Consider the following 21,908-nt stretch of genomic DNA (forward strand, 5'->3'; position numbering starts at 1 on the left):
GAGAGCCCTCCACGCAAGATGAATATAATTCAGATGGAATGTAATCCTGAAAAGGTTACAAACTTGGAGCTTCCAGCAGTTTCTATAGATTTTAGATTTTCACCTGGTGAGAAATCTATTCAGGCACTATTCCTGCTTCAAACTGTACATTGTAAACAATTTATGCTACACATTATTTTAGATTATTTTAGTATAACTCTAAAAATTATTAAAATATATTATATTATATTAAATATTAATAAATTAAATTAAATTAAATTAAATTAAATTAAATTAAATATTATTTTATATATAATATTAAATATTATATTATTAAATTAAAATTATATTAAATTAAATATATATTAAACTATAATTAAAAATTATTAAGAATGTCATCATTCTTAGTGCTAAATGACTCAAACATAAAATACTTGTATAGGTGGCTAAAACTGGGAAGCAATGTATTCTTTCAATTAGTGAACAAATTGTTGATCCAGATTATCCTCTATCATTAAAACCCCCTTAGACTTAGACACACACTCACAGGCACGAAAGCTTATGTTCATAGAACAAATGAGTGAAACCATATCAGGTTTGAATTGGACTGAATTGTTTCTTTCACAGTAATGTGTAATGGCTTTAATTCCCAGTGTTGTGGTATTTGGAAATGCAGCCTTTGGGAGGTAATTAGATTTTAGACAACGTCATGAGGGCAAACCCTCCATGGTAAGATTAGTGTCTTTATAAAGAGAGATGCCATAGAGATTGCTGCCTCTCTCTCTCTGTCATGCGAGGACACAGTAAGAAGGTGATCATCTGCAAGCCAGGAAGAGGCCTCTCACCAGAGGACTATGCTGGTCCTCTGGTCTTGGACTTCCCAACCTCTAGAACTGTGAAGAACATAAATTTCTGTAGTTAAGTCACCTCGTCTATGATGTCTTGTTATGGCAGCCTGAGCAGACTACTACATCATGTCTTTCAGATTTGATAGGTAAGAAACAGCTTTAATTACAAATTTCAACATGATCCAGGAAAAGGAATTGCAGGACTCTGAGAGTTCTTATTTATTCCCATTCATGTCTATCTGTGATTTAGGTTAATACGATTGACAAACTCAAAATGAGTCCCTCTATCCAGTACCATTTACTCATCTAGATACAGGGTATAAGGAACCTGGGTGGCTCAGTGGTTGAGTGCCTGCCTTTGGCCCAGGGCATGATCCTGGAGTCCCGGGATCGAGTCCCCACATCAGGCTCCTTACATGGAGCCTGCTTCCCCCTCAGCCTATGTCTTTGCTTTTCTCTCTTACTGTGTCTCTCATGAATAAATAAATAAAAGTCTTAAAAAAAAAGATACAGGGTAAAATGAGGCAACTAAACAGTTATACATTCAAACCTCTTTCATTGTGTCATGGTTTTATCAGCTGTCAGAACTTTAAATAAATATACTTTCTTTCCATTAAAAAAAAAAAAAACGCCCTGCATTTATTTCTAACCATGACAATGTTGAGAAACAAAGTACATAAATAGGTATGAATTTCCTTTTATTCCAAGAGAATGTACAAGCCCACAATGCTTTTCAGGGCTTTTGAACGCCTTACATTTTAAAAAATGATGTTAGCCCTCCTGCCTTCTTTCATTTATACTTCTAGGCTCAGGTCATCATTAATTTTGACAAATACCTACTGCTCAGGGTCAAAATACAAGTATGGTGACCTGGAAAATAAGTTTTTCTCATTCCACTTAGACAACCCTAAGGGATACACCTACATACCAGTTAAGGAATTAAAACTGTTTTGTCAACAACGGAAACGTTAATTTTTTCCTAATTGATAATGAAGCGCAGAAGGTTTTATCCTTCCAACAACAAACAACTTTAAAAATGAAAAGATTGGATCTGCCACACTAGAAGGTAAAGGGAGTTTGTTTATCTGGGCATGGAAATATTGATTTCAAGATGGAATTGAGGAAATTGAAAGAGAAGGCCAGGGTGAAAAGACAGAAATATTAAGGTGCATAATGGCTTGTGCTGTAAGCAGTCGAGTAGCCCAGAACAAAGTCTCCTCAATTGGGGTTCTCCTCTGCCCAGCAAAAACACCAACCATTTGTCGGAACCTTGAGAAAAGAGCTTAAGATCACCACATTTCACTTTGCAGCTGAAGTTACCACTGTTTGCATCTCCACCCTACTGCCTCTTTCTTCCCATCCATCCTGCCTGCTCCAGGGTCAGTAGGAGGTAACTAATCCCTTCCCATAAGCCCTTTCTTTTGCAAAATCACTCAAATATGACAAAGGATAACCATGTAGATAATGGCACAATCTTGCCTGCAGAGACTGTCATGGTGAAAAATAATGCATGGTTTGTCTAGCATCCTGCTAAGAAATTGCAAGAAGCCTGGTGGTCTGAAAGGCATATGATAATTCAGGAGAAAGAAATGAATCTGTCTTGTGAGAGAACTCTAAACTGTGAAGTCTAACCCTTCTTAATGCGTTGATCTGTTTTATAAAATGTCAACACACAACCAAATTGAAACCAGACCCTCCCAAGCAGGAAAGAAATGTGAGTCTGAGTAAAACAAACAAATAAAAAACTAATTATTGCTTGTTTTTTTTTTACAAAAAGGTGGTATGGGGGTACCTAGGTGGTACAGTTGGTTGAGTGTCAGTCTCTTGGTTTAGGTTCAGGTCTTGATCTAAGGGTTGTAGATCCAGCCCAGTTGGGATCTGCACCCAGCTCCCAGTGTGCTTGAGACTCTGTCTCCTTCTCTGTCCCTCCCACTCATGTTCTACCTCTCTCTCATTCTAAAATAAATAAATAAATCTTAAAAAAAAAAAAAAGATAAGAAAAGAAAAAGTTGGCTTGGAAGGAAAGAAGTGATCAAAATCTGTCTTGGTTTTCTCAGAGTGAAAATATTGGGAAATTATTTTAATGGATTATTTTAGATATTCCAAGTCCAAGTTAACTGACAAGATAGTGATTTAATAATTATTGCTAATGTTTGATATCAGGAGAAAATGATATTTTACTGTTAAATGAAACATGGTGCCAAAGCATATCCAGTTGTTTTTATATTCAGGTTTTCTAAACTAAAAATATATTACTGTTATATTCAGTAATCCTATCAATACAAATTATTAAATATGGATTATCCAGGCAATCCTCAAGTCATGGACAAGATGTGTGGGAGCTGGAGTACATTTTCCATTGAAATAATATTATTCATGGTGTTCCATTTCCAGGACTTCCATAAAAGCCTATATAACCTATAATTTATTTATTATTCATACTCTAGACCAGTGCTGTCCAAAATAACTTTCTACAATGATGGAAATGTCTTTAGTCTGTATTGTCCAATGAAATGTAACTATTGCAACTGAGGAATTAAATTTTTAATTTTAATTAACGGAAGTTAAAATTTAAATATAAAAACTTTAGGGCTATAAAATATTTTTCCATTACATGAAACTTTGTTTTGGTGGAAATACATTTCACCTTTACTTTTGCATTATCTGAGATATTTTATTGTAGCATACATGTGTTAGGTGTGTGCATTATTTCTATTATTACACATAAACACATCTCCAGTCTGGTTGTAGTAAATGGATTAAATTAGTTCGAATGATTTTTCGCCTGTTATTAACGTAATCCATTATGATTTTGATTATAACATAATTAAATTATGCTGCTAGTTAAAAGTAATAAGCATGGGCAAAGTTTTAAATTAAAAATATAAGTACCTGATTGGTGCAGAACTGAGTAGGAATACAGAAGCTAGTACTACTGCCAGACAGTATAGAAAAAAAAAAACTAGAAAAAGTTATGTTGCAAATTTTACGGTGAATAACACCTGCAATTTGTCATGGCAGAGCAAAATTAAAAAGGTGTTTGTGGTGTAAAAAAATTAATAGAATAACATGTACAATAGATTTCAACAACTATATAATGGATTAGGCAACAGTTAAGAAGAATCAACAAAATAAGTTACTTGAAATCAGAATTAAATGGCTAGAAAACATTTAAAAATAGCTTTCAATAAGACACAAGCTATACTTTGTTAAGCTATAAAGTGATTTGATTAATTGCACCAAAAAAAGAAACCCACTCTTAGATATAAAGATGGTAGATAAATTATTTTTTCAATTATAGAAAGTCTGGTAGAAAATTATGAGGAAAACTATGTGGAGTTTTACAAAAAAATTAAAGATCTTTAAGCCACCAAGCACTTGCCTTTAGAATACAAAATTTTTCTACTAATATCAAATATCAATTCTTTCAATAGATAATTTTAAAGTATTTTTCTTTACTGTTAGATGATTTGTATGACATGAGACATTGTGTGATTAATACTTTGGACACAGTTTATTTTAAAAGACTTCCAAATTTGTGAAGGAATGCTCTTAGTTTGTGGCCTAAAACACTCAACTGTGGCACAGATATTTCAAAATCCTATATATTCATCACAGAAATTTTTTTTGCAAGTATGAAAGACTTGGTTTCAATCATAGTAGAACAGGGTCTAGCTATGTCAGGTAAAAAATCAAATTTTAAAGTAAACAATGGATTTTCCCTCTATTGTTTTGTTCAATGGTATGATACAAATTGAAAATATTTGTGAAAAATTGTCCTCAGTTTCCTGAAGCAGATTCTGTAAACACTGTCATGGATAGAGTCATTAGAATCATTCAGTACATAACAAAATTTTGAAAGAAATAGAAGACAATGGGTATAATGATCTTGTATTGTTGCTAATGTTTGTTGGTCTGATTATGAAAGAGTTTCACAAAGATACACTGTATCATCACTCCAGTTCAGGATTTTCCTAAACAAAAGGAATGTTTGCCAAATGTTTAGCAATCAAAGACAAACTAAGAGTATGATTTTCATTTTTTCTCTAATATATACTGCATTTGAATGAGATCAGTTTGAAATCTCAAGGGAAAAGAAAAGCAAATAATGTGAAAAAAAAAGTCACAAATAATGTGACTTTGCTTGACAGGTATGAAACTTCAGTTGAAATTGAAACTTTCCATAATACAAATCAGTAATAATTATATTACACATTTTTCTAACATGAATACAAAAAAATTTCATTGTAGTTAATGTTATACAAATATCTAAATACTACAAGAAATATCTGAAGACAATTAATTGATATTAATAAATTTAGAGTTACTTTTCAATTTTTGCAATTCCCATTTGGGTTCTGTGTTAATAATGCTGAGTTGACACAAGAATTTCTTAATGTACTTGGACAGGCTTATTCTGAATCTGAAGTGCTTTCACTTTGGTTAAATCAATTCTAAACAAAGACAAACCAGTTTTGTCAATATGGAGGACAATATTAAAGGAAAATGAGTTGTATTCAATTCAGCATTAGAAAAAATATTAAAACTATTAGAAATATCAAAACTGTTAGAGAAACTATTAAAATATTATATTACTTTACATACGTTTGGAATGTGCTGAGTATCTGAACCTATTTTCCAACAGTGAATGTTAGAAAATCTAAATGCAGGGGCTCCTGGGTGGCTTAGTTGGTTAAGCGTCTGACTCTATTTCTGCTCAGGTCATGATCTCTAGGTTGTGAGGTCAAGCCACATGTTGGTCTCTGAGCTGGGTGTGGAGGCTACTTAAGATTCTCTCTTGCCCTCTGCCCTGCTGCCCGTCTTTCTCTCTCTCTCTCTCTCTCTCTCTCAAAAATAAAAAATAAACTGACATAAAAAGAAAATCTAAGTGAAGATTAAGTAGTTTCAGTAAAAATTTAGCACCTGAATTGTGATATGCATGTAAAGTATGTATGTACAACATGAAATATAAAATGTGTATTACACTTTGAAGATCTTGTATGATTTGTGGGATGTAAAATATCTCATTAATAATTTTTATATTGGTTAAATGTTGAAATGATATTTTAGATATATTAGGTTAAATAAACTGTACTATTAAAAGTAATTTCTCCTTTTTCCCTCTTTTTAACTGACTGAGAAACCCAGGCACTCCTTTTTCCCCTTTATAAAATGTGGCTATCAAAAAATGTAAAATTACTTCTGTGGCTTATGTAGATTTCTATTGGACAGAATCGTTCTAGACTCCTAAATGCCATAAATAAAAAGTGCTATGGGAAAATGTGTCAAGAATTTCAGATTCCCATGGCAAGAACTTTTCTTTTCCTTCCTTTGTTCAAACACTCCTCAAAGACAGGATCTATGTGTTCATTTCTGCACTTTCAATTTCTAGTAAAGTATCTAATATATGCTGTATGTTCAAAAATATAGTTTAGGGAATAGAGAAATTCTTAAATGAGTGAATAAATACATGAATGAACAGTCAGGCAAAAATGTGATTTTTTGCAGTTGCAGTCTAAATAACTCAATCTATCTGTCTGGTGCTACAGATTGGGAACTTGTTCTTCAGCTACTCCTTATTTGGCCTCTCAGTGTAATTTCCAATGACAGATGTTCTGAGTAGGTTGATCATATGTCCCAGTTTGCTTAGGAGGTTTCTATTGCACACTTGTTTTTCTGTGATCATTATAAGTAGCTCCTATTCAACCATTGGTGAGAGGTGGATTCTTGCCCTGTGCATATGGGGAGGACCAAACACATGGTACCTGACACTGGACAGACAAGATTGACAGTAATTTGTTGGTTACATATAGTCACAGTCCTGGGCAAGAGACTATTACATGCACACGAGGCCACATTGTTCTGAACTTGGGAATGGGGTAAACAATCAGGGAATGTGGAAAGCGACCTTTGTAATATGTAGAGTGTGGGTGCTCCCTGGTTCCAGTGGAAGAATGTGATGGACTGTATAATTGTGTGGGCTGGAAGGGAACTGAACACTGCCACTCAAGTATAAGGGGAAACTGTGCCTGTTCCCCCTAAACAGGAGGGTAATATGGCTGGGGGACCTAATCCACAGGAGCAGAGTGGGAAGAGATGTGGGTAGGCAACCTGAGGTCTTATTTACAGTTGAGGAACAGCAGTTAAGCTTAAGTTGGAGGGGCACATGGGTGGCTCAGCTGGTTAAGTACAGGAATCTTGATCGTGGCTCTAGTCATTATGTTAGGGTCGAGCCCCAAGTCGAGCCCAGAGAAGGGCTCCACATTCAGCAAGGAGTCTGCTTGAGATTCTCTCCCCCTCTCTCTCTCCTTCTGCTCCTCTTCCTGCTCAGGTGCTCTCTTTTCTTCCTCTCAAATAAATAAATTAAAACTAAAAAAAAAAAAAAAAGATTAAGTTGGAGAGTAGAGTTCCATTAGGATGGGTGTGTGTGTGATTAGAAAGGATGGCTGGCTCAATATACACTATAGAAGATTATTAAAAAGTAACTTTTATTTGAGATAATAGACAGTTTCCTGTTACTTAGAGTTCTTTTGAAATGTATGGATCAATTTTTATTATGAAATATTAAATAATGTGTAGAAAATTTTAAACAATGTTACAAAAGATACTGATGCAAAGTGCTGTTTTCCACTTGCCTTGAGACATCTGAAGTTTCTTCATCCAAATAATGAATTTTGCCAGAAGCAGTTCAAAAACATCAAACCAATGTTAATTTAGTATAGCAAGCTGAAAATAGAGTTAATAAACATATTCAAATTTGTATGATTAGAGAACATTTACTAGACTTAAGCAAATATCTAGTATTAAAGAGTTCGACTTGAAATATTTTAATATAGTTTTTTACTTATTTTACTTATTTTGTTCTTAGCCTTACTCACCTCATGAAAAAAACTGAAGGTATCATAATACATTAAATTACCTCATTTTCTCATATTTTGAACTCAGCTCATAGCCTTTTTTAGAAGGTGCATTAGACTATACATTTCTCCATTAAGAAAGGACATGCTATTAATATGGCATATATGACTTTGACTACATAATTTAATTAGTGTTTTACAAATTTATAGAAATATTTAGAGAAAAATATTATATATTAGGTGGACCATGTAGCCTAGTGTTTGTTGTTTGAATGGACATTTATATCAATTATACCTAAAGGAAATCAATTGACAAGTTTATTGCACAACTTAATATGGAGACAGTTTTACTAGCAAAGCTAAAGATTTATGGCACCCATGGCAATCTGATTAGAGGGAGGGAAGGAAAGAGAAAGCTGCCTAGGAAGTAAGAGAAGATGAGCAAACAGCTGGCAGGGAAACAAAAGGTCCCGGTCTGCCTCAGTGCTAGCTGGGAAGGGAATATGTTTCACTAAAATTGTGTGTTGGGGAGATGTTTATAGTAATTCAATCTGGCCCCAAAACAGTTTATCTTCAGGAAAAGCGTATAAGAACATGAGATGATGTGATAAAGAAAAAGTTGAGTCAGGATTTCCTTTTCACCCAACATATTTAAAATCTGTGGAAATTCCCTCCAAATCCAATTGGGTGTCATCAAGACCAGAAATTAAAGAAGGTTTGATTTATTATCTAATCTCCAAACACACAGTACCTTCCAGATGAAAAGAAAAATCTATTAATCAGTTTCAGAAGGCAAGCTCATCTTTTTTGATAATAGGACTTAGTGTGAAATTTTTATGTTATCAGGTCTGTGCAATTACATGAAAGGTCTAGAGATGCTGGGTAATTTTTTTTTCATGAATTGTCAAATATTAACAAAATGAAAACTCTTAAGATTATTTTCAGAATTCTTTACCCTCTGCCGGTGCCAATCTTTCTGAGGGTACCACAATGAATTAACTTGATTCTGGGAACATTAATGAAAGCCAATTCAGTTGGTATGCTTTGACCTTTTTGAAATAATTCATCATTCTTTTCTATTTTTAATATAGGGAATGTATACAGCATGAAAAAGAAATTAGATATTTTTAAAAATCTCATATTCGAGCCTATACATACTTATAATAATATATAATACAATTTCCTCACTTAGCAATACATCATAGATATCTTCTTTTCTTATTGATTGGCTACTAAGTCATTCCTCTAACTTACTCCCAGCCAGACCTGCATAGAGAGGGGACATGTTTTAAATATCTCTGTAACTAACTCATTTGTGTTTAAAAAAAACTAAACAAAAAAATTCTGAGCACCTTAATTTAGTTCATTTCATCATCAGATTGTATCATATTTTCTTGAATTTAATATGGTGCACACATTTTTTTTCTGGCCTGGGCTAATACTTGCCTGAATTTCCTGATCAAGCTAATTACCTCTATCACCACTTCATCAAGGCAAATCCGGATTGATGTTAAGGTCTAAGAGTTGGGTCCTGGAAAAGGTAAGCCTTGCTCTCTTATATGCTTTCTTGAAAACTATCATTTTCTTTTTAGTTTATTCAATTTATTTTTATTTTATTTTCTCAGAACTAGAGCATAATTTCGGGGTACTTAAAATAGAAATTTGGATCAGATGACTTTAAAATCCAAGAGAGATATAAATAATATTTATCAACCATCATTTAACTTGGATTGTTTTCCATTCAGTAAATAAATTAACAGACTTTAGAAAATGTAGTATAAGCAAAAAACATTCTATACTCAGTGACATATTTGTCCTCAAGTCTGTGGATCTAGGGCTGGTCCTATACTGCAAGGATAGTAACTAGCATGATTTTCTTCCCTTTCCAAGATTTATTTAACTAAAGACATTGTGCATGGCAACTTTCCTGCCTAGACTTGAGTTCAGTGCTCAGGGAGAGTCACACCTCATATGTTCTGGACAGTCACCTTCCTGACTGCCTTTCTTCTTTCATATTGTCCAGATCCATTTCACCCAAGTGTATAGACTTGCTTCTAGAACCCACAACTCGACAGCCATATGTGCTGTAATTATTCAGTCACATAGGATTTTCTCAACTAGGCTCTCTGCATATCAGACCTAAGTCATTTTTTTACCCAAGTCATAGGAAATCGAATGATCTTTCCATCTTCATGTAAATATGACTTGTGAATATAAAAAAAACTTGAGACTTTGCTTCTCACATGTGCATTTTACAAGTGCGTTATACAAGTGTTTATTTAGTTCTCATTTCACATTAGGATCCTTTGTTCCAGTAAGTGAAACAGAAACTTCCAAATTGTAAATTTAAAATGAAGTCTCAGCAATGAGAAGAATGAAAAGCTCATTACCTTAGAAATAGTGACTACAACATACAATAGCCAAGCTAATTAAAACCCAAGCAAAACAAAGAAACACTCAAAGGACACAGTGGTTGCCTAGTGGGGGATGGGAAGATAATCAGACAGAAAGGGAAAAATCAAGTAGAGGTACCTGATTATATTTTCTGGATTTGGAACTATATAAATGTACCAGCCGTTCCAAATATTTAAAAGAGTTAAAGCAAAGCCAGACTGTCTGACAAGATGTGACCTTTTCTTTCTTCACACTGCTGTTCTTTCTGTTGGCAAGTTCATTATGGTGACGACACGGGGTTCTTGGTTTCTGTGTGTTAATCAATGGAGGAATTGGGCTGTTCTAAGTCAGCCTCACCCATATTAGAAAAGCTATTATTCCCTACAACGGAAGAGATGTTCGGGGACAGCAGCCTCGAGGAAGGGCCATAAAGATAAAGTCTAGAGAGTGATGAGACAGTCTTTGTTTGATGACTTGAGTTCTAGAGAGAAAGGAGGGAACCAAGGAAGTTTTGTGTAATGATATGTACAGAAGCTTCTAGAACTTGGATCTTATTTGGATCCACTCCCACAACCAGCCCCCACTAGGCAGTTACACTCCCACTCTATCTCCAGTGTTTTGAAATGAGACTGTGATTTGATAGGCCTAATCCAGCTTCTACCTCTTTTTAGAGGCAAACCTTTACTGTAACAGCCTGGTTTATTTGTTTGCATAGCCTCCATGGCTACTTGTGCACTAAAATGACAGAACTGAGTAGTTGTAATAGAGACTAAGCGGTCTGCAAAGTCTAAAATATTACAACCTGGGTCTTTACAGGAAAAAGTTTGCCCAGTCCTGCTCTCACAGAATAACATTTTTCTCCACAGCGTGAGGTCACCAAGTGATTGATGTCATTATTTGCTAGATGCAGACTAAACCTTTCCCAATAGGCTCCCACTCCTCAGAGTCTAAAGACGCTGGCCCACACGCAAAAGGAAGAAAGGAAAGAAGCCAGAGAGGGAGAGGTGGAGAGAGAGAGGACAAGAGAACAGAAGAGCATTGTTGTTGGTCCAGGTTCCCTGAGAAACAGCCTCTGTGATGGAGATTTGGTTGCAGGGAGTTCACCAGGAATGCTGCCAGCAGCAGTGGTGAGGGGTGAGAGGAGCAAGACAGGGGAGAGTTAGAGTTGGACTGGTGCGTAGCCTCCATTCCTGCCACCATGGCTACTCCATGATACACCCCTTGTGCCAACACCAGAGCTCCATGGTATATGCAGGTGATGTCAACTGGCCTGGTCATTCCATTTATGTGGTGGTTTGCACCTCTTTGGTTATGGATGCCTTTTGGTCAGAGATACAAGATCTCTGCATTCCATGTCCACATACCTACTTCCATCCTCCATTGTGTCTCCCACCATTTCCTTGCCTCAATATTCAAATCTTCTGACAGGCCCCTGCCCAACTGGCCAGGTCATTAAGCACTACCTTTGAGTCAAAATATATTTTTCCTTGAGGCTACTTTTCTTTCTACCAGGTGGAATGATAAAAGCCCCTCTCACTGGGAATATTGGTCTTCATTGTTGCCTTTCAGGGTCACCCTAGAGGAAGGAAGCCAAAGGGCAGCCACAGTCAATTTTTTATTGGTAATTACAGGCCAAGCCAATTCATTCCATAATCCAGCTCAGACTGCTAGGCCCTCATTCTTTGTTTTTTTAAGGACATCCATATGGCCATAAATGTGAGCTGAGAGGAGGCACTGCCTTTTTACTGGTGCAGTGAGTGAATGGTGGTTAGAAAGTGCTTGGGCTGTTTGCTCATGCAGCTTTCCTGTGCTTTGTGTCTTGTTCCTGATCCGACAGTGTACAGCCCCTATCTTGAGATGAACTGCTAGTGGGTCTGCATGACCCTAGAACTTTATAGGTTTGGCAAGAACCAGTTTCTAGGGTCAGTCCTGGCTACATCATCTCTTCATGTATCAGGATCAGGAGCTGTATTTCTACTAAGACCCAGAGGCAAGTCAAGAGTTGATTTTTAGAATGCCGTAATCTCTGCTGTAGACTACTTGGCCTAGCTACAAAATCTTAGGCATCTACATTGTGATTCTCCTATTGGGGTTTGCCATGACTTCCATGTAACGTCTTTTTCCATCACATCCATGTTTTCCTCTGGCGGAATAGCAGTGCAGCTTGGACCACAGCCTGGTCCTACCAAAGGGTCCTTTCCTGTTCTGAGTTCACTAAAAGATAACTGTCTTCCATATAACAGTAAATAGGCCAGAACCTAAAGGAAACCATCAGGCATTGTGCTTTTTTCCTCAAAGTATAAAGGGGATATGCAATATATATTTTTAAATTTTCCAATGAATGGGTATGTCCCAGACCACTAAAACTTCATTGGTCTGATGGGTCCTTGCATCCTCATCCATTTTATCTCCCTACCCCTAGAGTGCATATGTGCCTTCTCAAAGGCACATGTGCATATGTGCTTATCAAAGAACATTATTAGTGTTTGGGTACTTCTAGCTCATACAATCTGATTAGCATGATGTTATTGATATTAGACCAATCCAATGTTCTGATGAATGCCCAGATACATGGCCGAATGTGTTTCTATTATATTTTTTTCACTCAAATAATGTATGTGAGTGAATGTATTTCTTAATTTGTAAAGTAGGTAAGTAATTATTAAATGACAGTTGTTTTAATTTTAAAATTTTCTGGTTTAGTTAAATTTCATTAAAAATATATTTTTACATATATATATATATATATATATATATATATATATATCTGCATCGAGCCTATTGAATCCAATAGGAACTGTAGTTAAACACTACCAACCATAGTCTCTGTAAAAGGCTCCCTTCCCTGAAACCCACATTTTGTTGTTCACTGGCTACAAATTACTCCAGAGGCTGAGGAATCTGCATGGCCATGGGGAATACACACACAGATATCACCTTTCCCTATCCCCTATGCATCCACTTCAGGTTCTGGGATCTTGGGATTTCCTACCCAAACAGCCCTGAACACATTTCCATACATTATGGGGGTCCCTTTGCTGGATCTGTCTGCCTAATCCTTACTCTTTCTTCTTTGTCCTTTGAGAAAATTAAAGATCAGATGTTTTCTTTAAAATAGCATTGCTCAAAACAAAACAAAACAAAACAAAATACTTAGGGAGGTATTTTACTTGACTTCCAGTTGATGGGGAAGAGAATCTCTTTATATGAAACTGTAGTGGAGAAGCCTATTCCAATTTTTCAGTTTCAGGGGTATTTCTCCTCCCTTTGCTTAGGAACAGAATGACCTTCAGTGCTTGACCGCACATCTGGGTTCCAGATGCTCCTGAATGCTCAACGTTTTCCTAGAGAAAGTAAACACCTAGCCTGACTCTGTCCCTATGAAATAAAGACAGAAAAGTATCAGGGTCAATGTGTGTTGATTGATACTATTGTCATATAAATAATATATAACATGCATTATGTAAATACATTAACTAATTTACATAAATTGTGGTCATTCTTATTGTTTAGAAATATAAAGTTTTATAATTACATGATAATTTTTAAACAGAGCTCTTATTTGGGTTGCTTGGGATAGTTTCTCTCACAGAAGCCTGCATGAGAACATTAATAAATAAACTTCAATGTTGATGATGGTAATGTTGATTGAGGAAGATATGCTTCAGTATTTTTTGCAACACTCTTCTAGAAGGTGTAATTATAGCAGACAAAGAGCTCTATTTGAAAGAATGTGATGTGTTCCTTGTAACTTGCAGCAAAACTATGTAATTATTCTCACAGTTATTTAAATTTAAGGATTTGTTCCCTTGAAGCCTGAAAACCCATCTGTGCCTGAGTCTCATTTCCCTGATGTTAAATGCCATAGTACTCAATATTGGCATCTTTTAACCAGCAGAAGCTATATTCAAATTATAGCAGTTTGCATTAGCTGCAAACTTAAAGCCATCATTTATATTCCTTGAGTTTTTCTTAGCTTTTTTTCCTGAATCTCACATGTATATCCAGCAAACTCACTTCGTCTTTTTTGTGAGATTGTCACTCTGATTCCCTGATTAGTTCCACTTCTTGAGACCTAGCTCCTAAAATTACCTGGAGACCAATAAGTGTGAGTTGTAAGCAGAAGGTAAACAACATCAAGACAGGATATGACAACCATACTTTATTCATTTTCTTCATGTCAGAACAATTTGTAAAATCTCGGCCAAGACCCAAACAAACCAAACAGAAACTCCAAAACCCCAAAACCCTGGCCTCACAATAAGAACAGATGTTTTTCATAAAAGAAATCAAGCTCTACATTCCTTCTTTAGTCTAAGGACTCTTCATCAATAAGTTAGAGCTAAGGCTACCGATGACAATATATAGCTACATGGGGGTCCGAGTGACGTAATGGAGAAAGATTAGAATGACCATCAATGTGTGCTGCTTTGAATTTTCTTCCTTGTCCCTATTCTCAGTATCCAAAATGTATGTTTCTACTATGACTTGGACAGAAAATAGTAACTACTCCATTGAGATATTTGTATTTTCTCAAGATGTCCCATTCTTCCTTACTTTCTCCCAATTCTGTAGGATAAAACTTTTAGAATATGTTCACTTCTTGCATCTGCTACCCTCCCTGCCCTTTCTCCCAAGGAGAACTTTGGAGAATTACCAATCTGCCCCCATACACCCCAGTCCTTCATAATGGTTCCATACTGTCAGTTTTAGAATATTATTAGAACCTTCACTCTATTATATTTCATCTGTTTTAAGGATTTTGTTTAATTTGTTTTGTCCATTCCAAAAGAGTCTATTTTTATCCCTTTCAGATTTAATTGTTTGTATTTACTTCCTATAAGTAAAAATTGTGAAAGACTTTGAAATGTAGAAGGTATCCTGATAAGCATTTTCCATTTGGGTCATCTTTGGCTTTGTCTTTGAGTGGGCTGTTCTGTAACTCCACAGAGATAGATGTTAATTTATAGAAAACTGGAAGTAATGCAAAAAAAATTCTATTCATAGAAATGCAAATTGCGTCTGATGGAATGCAATTAATTATCGCCCTGAGAATATTGACTAGTTTTGCCAGTTTTTCACTTCTTTGTTAAATTCATTTCAGCATTTCTTATCTGACCATAAATGTGTGCCACTTTGAGTTCTATTTTTAACTACATGATATTTTTCTGTTTTTCTTATTAGCTAAAAAGTAACAATGATTAATTAAATAAAACTTTTAGCATATGCTTTATTTATTTATTTATTTATTTATTTATTTATTTATTTATGAGACAGAGAGAGAGAGAGAGAGAGAGACAGAGAGGAGAAAGAGGGAGAGAAGGGTTGAGGGAGAAGAAGGGAGAGAATCTTAGGCAGGCTCCACGCCCAGCTCAGGGCTCGATTTCATAGCCCTGAGATTATGACCTGAGCTGAAATTAAGAGTCACACACTTAACCAACTGAGTCTCCCGGGAGCCCCAACGCATCCTTATGTTAAATTGATATGCAATTCGTGATTTTGCCTTTCTGGAGAATTATTTTTCATATTTTTCTGAGGTTTCAAACTGGTCCTGTTGAAAGTTAACCCACCCACTACTCCAGCTCTATCAACTGGAATCCACCAGATTTCTTGCCCTCAGCTGCTCATACATCCCAGTTGCAGCTTTAATCAGGAGTGATAGCTTGGAGTTGGGGAATCAGGAGAAAGGAACTATCTTCAGGCTGCCTGTATCTGAGAACCCTCACCTCATTTACCAGTTTTTAATGGGTGTTCCTGGGTCCTCACTTATCTGTGTTTCAAAGGCAATGATTAATAATGCCACAAGGAAAAATGTATATGATTAATAACTTTAATAATTTTTGACCCATCTTTATTGTAAATGAAAATGGAATCAGTTGTGAGACCAATGAACTTGCAAATGGAACATGGAGCTTGAAGACATCTTATGGGATTACAGGGTCAGATTCAATGCCCAGATGTATTTATGCGTCTTGAGTAAAAATCAAGAAGTCATCATTTAAACATATCTTGCTCTGTTTCAGTTTTTAGCTTTCATTGGCAGGCCTTTTTAAATGTATTTTCTCTTTTGTAGACCTATATTTTTCCTTCTACTTCTTAAAAGATAGGTCATGCAGATTTGATCACTGAGAAAAACCACTTCAATAAGTCACTTATTTTCAGAAACAATCTGCTTTTAAAAACTTATTTTCAGAAACAGCTTTTTATTATCCATGAAAGTTATCTAACAAAGACTCTATATCAACTAATGCCTATTTATTTTATTTTTATTCACATATATTTTGAAAATTTAAAAAAATATTCAGTATTTCCAGCAAATCAAACTCTATATCAGATTCCTTTTGTAACTTTGACATAAAAAAACTAACCAAAGACTCAAGATTTCCAAAACTACATTTCTAAGTGCTTTCAAAGGAAAATTTATATAGAATTCAGTTTTCTGCCATCCATAACTTTCTTTGGCCTCACTACATCTTATCGCCTTTCCAGGCTGCAAATTTAGTGGAGGCATATTCCATCATTTTTTATAATTTTTTAGAGTCATACAGAAGGACAGGTTTTTGATACCTGTCTTTATGATATTAGAGTTGTGCCCTCTGCCCTGTGAACTAGGGCAAGGAACATAACCTTTTGAAGTGTAGGACACGGATAAGAATAAGTGGATTGTACAGTTGCTGTGAAAATCAAAGAAAATGTACAATGTTTAGTATTAATATTGTCTATTATTACTTATACCAACTCACATGTTAAGTACTGCCAATGATAGAATGAATTAATATTTGCCTGGCATCTAAAGTGCTATGAATATTTGAAGCTTTATTGTTCCTTGTCTTTAGTTCTCATTAGAGTAACTCAGAGGCACATCAGCTTGAAATCATTTCAAGTACACAGCACTTGTGACTAGTCATCTGGGTCAATATAAATGACACACTGTTGCTTATGAGTAGTTTAGACATTTATGCCACTACACTGATTGGGCTCCACAATTTTAAAGCCTTATTTATGATTAAATAATCTACAACATTGTATCTCCATGTGATTACAAAACTGAGAAAATCAACAATTTCTAGGTTATTGATTAAAATAATCTTTCTTATGCAATTTTAAATGGCCCATATGAAATTTCTTTTGGAAACATTAAGACTTCATTTGGCTTATATAGTCTACACTACCAGCCACATACTCAATCTCCTTTGCCCCTGCTTTTTAATAGAAACCAGATTTTACTCAGTGTAGTAATATACAGAATTTAAAAAGGTAAGAAAGTCACTTTCACTAAATATCAGTAATCTGTCACTAAAACAAAACGTTCTGTGTAAAATGTACTACATTTTAAAACCCAACCAGTATCTTAACTGTAATCAAGACACAGGGGGCTCAGCGGTTTAGCGCTGCCTTCAGCCCAGGTGTGATCCTGGAGACCCAGGATCAAGTCCTATGTCGGGTTCCCTGCATGGAGCCTGCTTCTCCCTCTGCCTGTGTCTCTGCCTTCTCTCTCTCTCTCTCTCTCTCTCTCTGTGTCCCTCATGAATAAATAAATAAAATCTTTTTTTAAAAAAAGACACAGGAAAATGCCTATATATATATGCATGTATATATGACTATGTCAGTGCACATCACAAACTACTATGTTAGGATGTAAAAATATTGGAACATCGCATCCTATTTAAAAGTGCTGCTAAGAAACAGCTTTTTAAAAAATGCATTAAGATGGGATCTTTAGGATCAACAATATATGAGTGATATCTTTTAAATTATGGGTTCCATTTATTAATTTTCAGAGTGTTTATTATAATGTCTGCACATGATTTCCATAATTCCCAAATTGTGTTTGGGTTCTAATTCAAAATTGCTTCCATATTTACACATTATCACCTATACTTTTTTGGTGTATAAATTTTAAAAAATATACACTTTAGCTTAAAGAATATTTGGAGAGATGCATATATTCAATAGAGCTTGTGTATTAAAGTCCTTCTTTTTAAGAGCTTTGGGATGTAAGTGATACACGTGAAAATGCTAACAAAGCTAATATTCACTAGAACATCACTGTCGTCGTTTCTCTAGTCTCTTTTGCAGCTAGAAGTAGGTTGGTGACTCAGTCCTAGCTAATATGATTTAAGCAGAAGTTTACCGGGTAAATTTCCAGGAGAGTTATTGTTGTCATCATAATAAAGGCATAAAGTCAGCGGGGATATATCTTTTGGCTCTCACCTTTGTTCTTCTTTTTCTTCGGAATGCCCTGGTATCTGTCTGTGGGGGAATCATACGACAATCTCAAGACAAAGCTGGCAAAGCAGATGGAGAGAAGTTCTTTGGCCTATGGTGACTTCCTTGAAAAACTATACTATTTTGACATATAGCTCTGAATGTCTTTATACATGAGATCACAATAATTGTCTTTGTTTATGGTATGATTTTTAGACTATTAACATAGCCAAATGAAGTTCCAGGTAACAGGATTGCTTTCTCCCATTCCATACCATTATTTCACGTGCTTTATAGCCTTGGAAGTTCTAACAGGGGATCTTAATTCTTTCTATATTCTTCACCAACTGTTTTCGCTTATAGGGAAACATTTTCAACAAAATAAGTGTATAGAGGGAAGTTTGGAGTAGTCAGCACGCAGAGAGAGATTTCCACGTCTGAAGACAGAACAGTCAAATCAATTCTGGTGACAAATGTTAGAACCAGGTTAATCTCTGGAAATTGGTTGAATTCTGGAAATGAGCTGGTGACAAGTGTTAGAACCAGGTTGATCTCTCATTCCATTGAAAATCTTCCTGCAGACGATCTCTTTTGCCTAAAAGATAGCAAATTGACATCACGCTTCAATGTTTTCAACTATGAAAATGATTAGGACTGTTATTATTTAGGGTAAGTCTAGCTGCTGTAACAAATAGCTTGAGACTATAATAAGAATAGTGCTTCCTGATCTTAACAATAAAGAAATTTATTTATTGCTTATTCAGTTGTCTCAAACAGAGATTCTTGGTTAAGGGGATTTGCCTCCATTTAGTGATTTATACATATACTTCTTTCATCTCATGGCTTGACTTTTCCATACACCCTTGATGTCACTTGATGTCATTTGTCTCCAGAGCCAAACAAAAACAAAAAAAAAAGAAAGAACGAAAGAAAGAAGGAAAGAAAGAAAGGAAGAAAGAAAGAAAAGAGTGTGAAGAAAGAACACTTGTTTCAAGCTTGGGAAAGGAAGTGATAATATCCTTTCCATTCATATTTCATTGCAAACAATAAGTCACATGTGAGAACACATAGAAGTAGGGGTGCTGAGAAGTGTAGTTCCTAGTTTGATGGCTAATTTTCAAGCAAAACTTCTTTTTGTTTCTTTAAAGATTTATTTATTTATTGAGAGAGAGAGAGAGCAAGCAGGAGGAAAGGCAGCGGGGCGGGGATAGACAATCTCAAGCAGAGTCTCCATTGAGCACAGAGCCAGATGCCAGTCTCAAACCCACAAATATGGAGTCTCAGGTCGACCTGAGCCAAAATCAAGAGTCAAACGCTTAAGTGACTGAGCCACCCAGGCTCCCTTCCCAGCAAAACTTCTGTACCACAGAAGGGAGGTGTAAGTGGTAGTAGACAGCTAGAAGATTATAATACAGCCAAAATTAATTATTGTCAACAATTTTATTTTTTATTTTTATTTTTTAAAAGATTTTATTTGTTTACTCATGAGAGACAGAGAGAGAGAGAGGTGGAGACATAGGCAGAGGGAGAAGCAGGCCGCATGTGGGGAGCCAGATGAGGGACTTGATCCTGGACTCCGGGATCACGCCCTGGGCCGTAGACAGACGCTCAACCACTGAGCCACCCAGGCGTCCCATGGTTAACAATTTTAGACCCAAATTTCCTTTATAGTGGTCCTTTAAATTATGGTTATCCAATTTTCAGGTAAAAATAAGTGCCAACAATGAGAATGGCTTCCATGTATATGACATAAGTTTCTACTCTAAGTTCATAATACATGACTGATCTCCAGAATGATTTTTTCATTTGTCGATACATGATGTTTTCCTCATAACTTTTATGCAACAAAAACACAAAGGTTAACTGTCAAACTGGTAAATAAATGACAGAAAATAATGCCATTTCCTAACTAATTTAATATGTAAGCAACTTTGGCTTTATTCCGTGGGTGGCTGAGTATATGGATCTAAAAACAGAATCAAACCTCAGATTCATTTTCTAAAAGTGAGCTTTTTACGTAGGGGTCAAGGAGACCCTAGAGGTGGAAATATTCAATGTTTGTTGGTTTCTATTGATGCTAATTTTCATGGGCAGTTATTATTATGATTTTAACAAATTTCTCAATATTGCATGTAAAGCACCAAGCGTTAATTCTTGGCAATTTTTATGTGAATAAAGTTTTGATTTTGTTAGTCTACATAATTCTTCTTTAATGAATAGCTCTTTTCAGGATCACAAAAGATATGTCTTTTTAAGATGTCAATTCTTCTAGCCTTGATGGAATTGTAAAATGCTGTAGAAATTGAAACATTGTATTTGGAACAAGTGCATCCATTTAAAACTCTAAAACACAGATAAGAACACATTTCTTTTTTCACCCTATGATCCTTTTTCTTTAAATGCTTTAAATCTATTATTAAATTCTACTTTGTGTTCTTATAAATTTTATGATAATATTGTCTTTAGATACTCAACTTCTTATCTTCTATTGTGTCAATCAATTAATTGCAAGAATTCGATAGGGAAATGCATTATTTTATACATAAGATATGAAGAGCAATGTTGATTTTTAAAAGAGTTTTAAATCTCCCTAATTAATATGCTAATATTCCTGTCCATCTCTAATAACAGAGGAATTTTTGTCCAGCAGAGATATTTTGGTGTTCTAGTAAAGGACATGCTTAAATTGTGATTACTGAACTTGTGTCAAACAGTAAACCGAAAAATATATGCAATTGAGATTTTAAAACAGTTGGGGATTTGTAGCAGGCTATCCTTTGAGCACTGCTGAATTTAAGGACCTTAAATTTAAATGTAAAGAAGGATGACGACAGAATAATCCTCAAAATATTTTGTTCTCAGTGAAATCCGTACATGAGGAAATATAAAACAACATGAAGGTTATATGAATGCTTTTGAGGCCCTTGATATTTTGCCAAATACCAAGAGGATCAAGAACATTAGAACAAATGCTGTTCTTGTTTTGAGAGTTTAACAATATAATTGAAGAAACAGAGTGACTCAGAAGTTGAGACTACAGACAATTTTTTTTTTTTCCAAGTAAACTCTTCATTAACAGAAATCTACCAGATAGGGCCATGATTTTTGTGAGAAGTTCCCTTCAATCTGAAGTCACAAATACTACCTTGGATCTCTTAGGACCTACAAAAAAATATATGCCCTTGAATTAATGGTACTTTAAAGTAGCATTTTGGGGGGTGTAGTACAGTAAAGGGAATATATTGACAAAGTATATGAAACATCAGTTTCACTGTGTGCTCTGTGAAGAGACATCAGGCTTTTGCAATATTTCAGATCACTTGAAATATGCATACAGTTTCAGCCCAGATTTTTCTTCATGTGAGGATACTTGGCCTCTTAGAATCCTGTGTAGTATTAGCTTAAGAAGTGTGTTGAAGGTATATATAAACAGTTTTTTTTGTTTTGTTTTGTTTTGTTTTGTTTTGTTTTTTTACACTTATCCTCTAAAAGAGAAAGCCTTCACTAGTCTATGTTTTACAGATGAAAGAATTAGGGAGGTTTTGGTAAATTGTGAAAGGACACTGAGCTCATCGGTGATAGATCTTTAGATGAGTCTACCTAAAGCCCAAATCCTAATCTG

Source organism: Vulpes lagopus, chromosome 23 (genome assembly GCF_018345385.1).
Source record: "Vulpes lagopus strain Blue_001 chromosome 23, ASM1834538v1, whole genome shotgun sequence".
NCBI classification, from domain to species: domain Eukaryota; kingdom Metazoa; phylum Chordata; class Mammalia; order Carnivora; family Canidae; genus Vulpes; species Vulpes lagopus.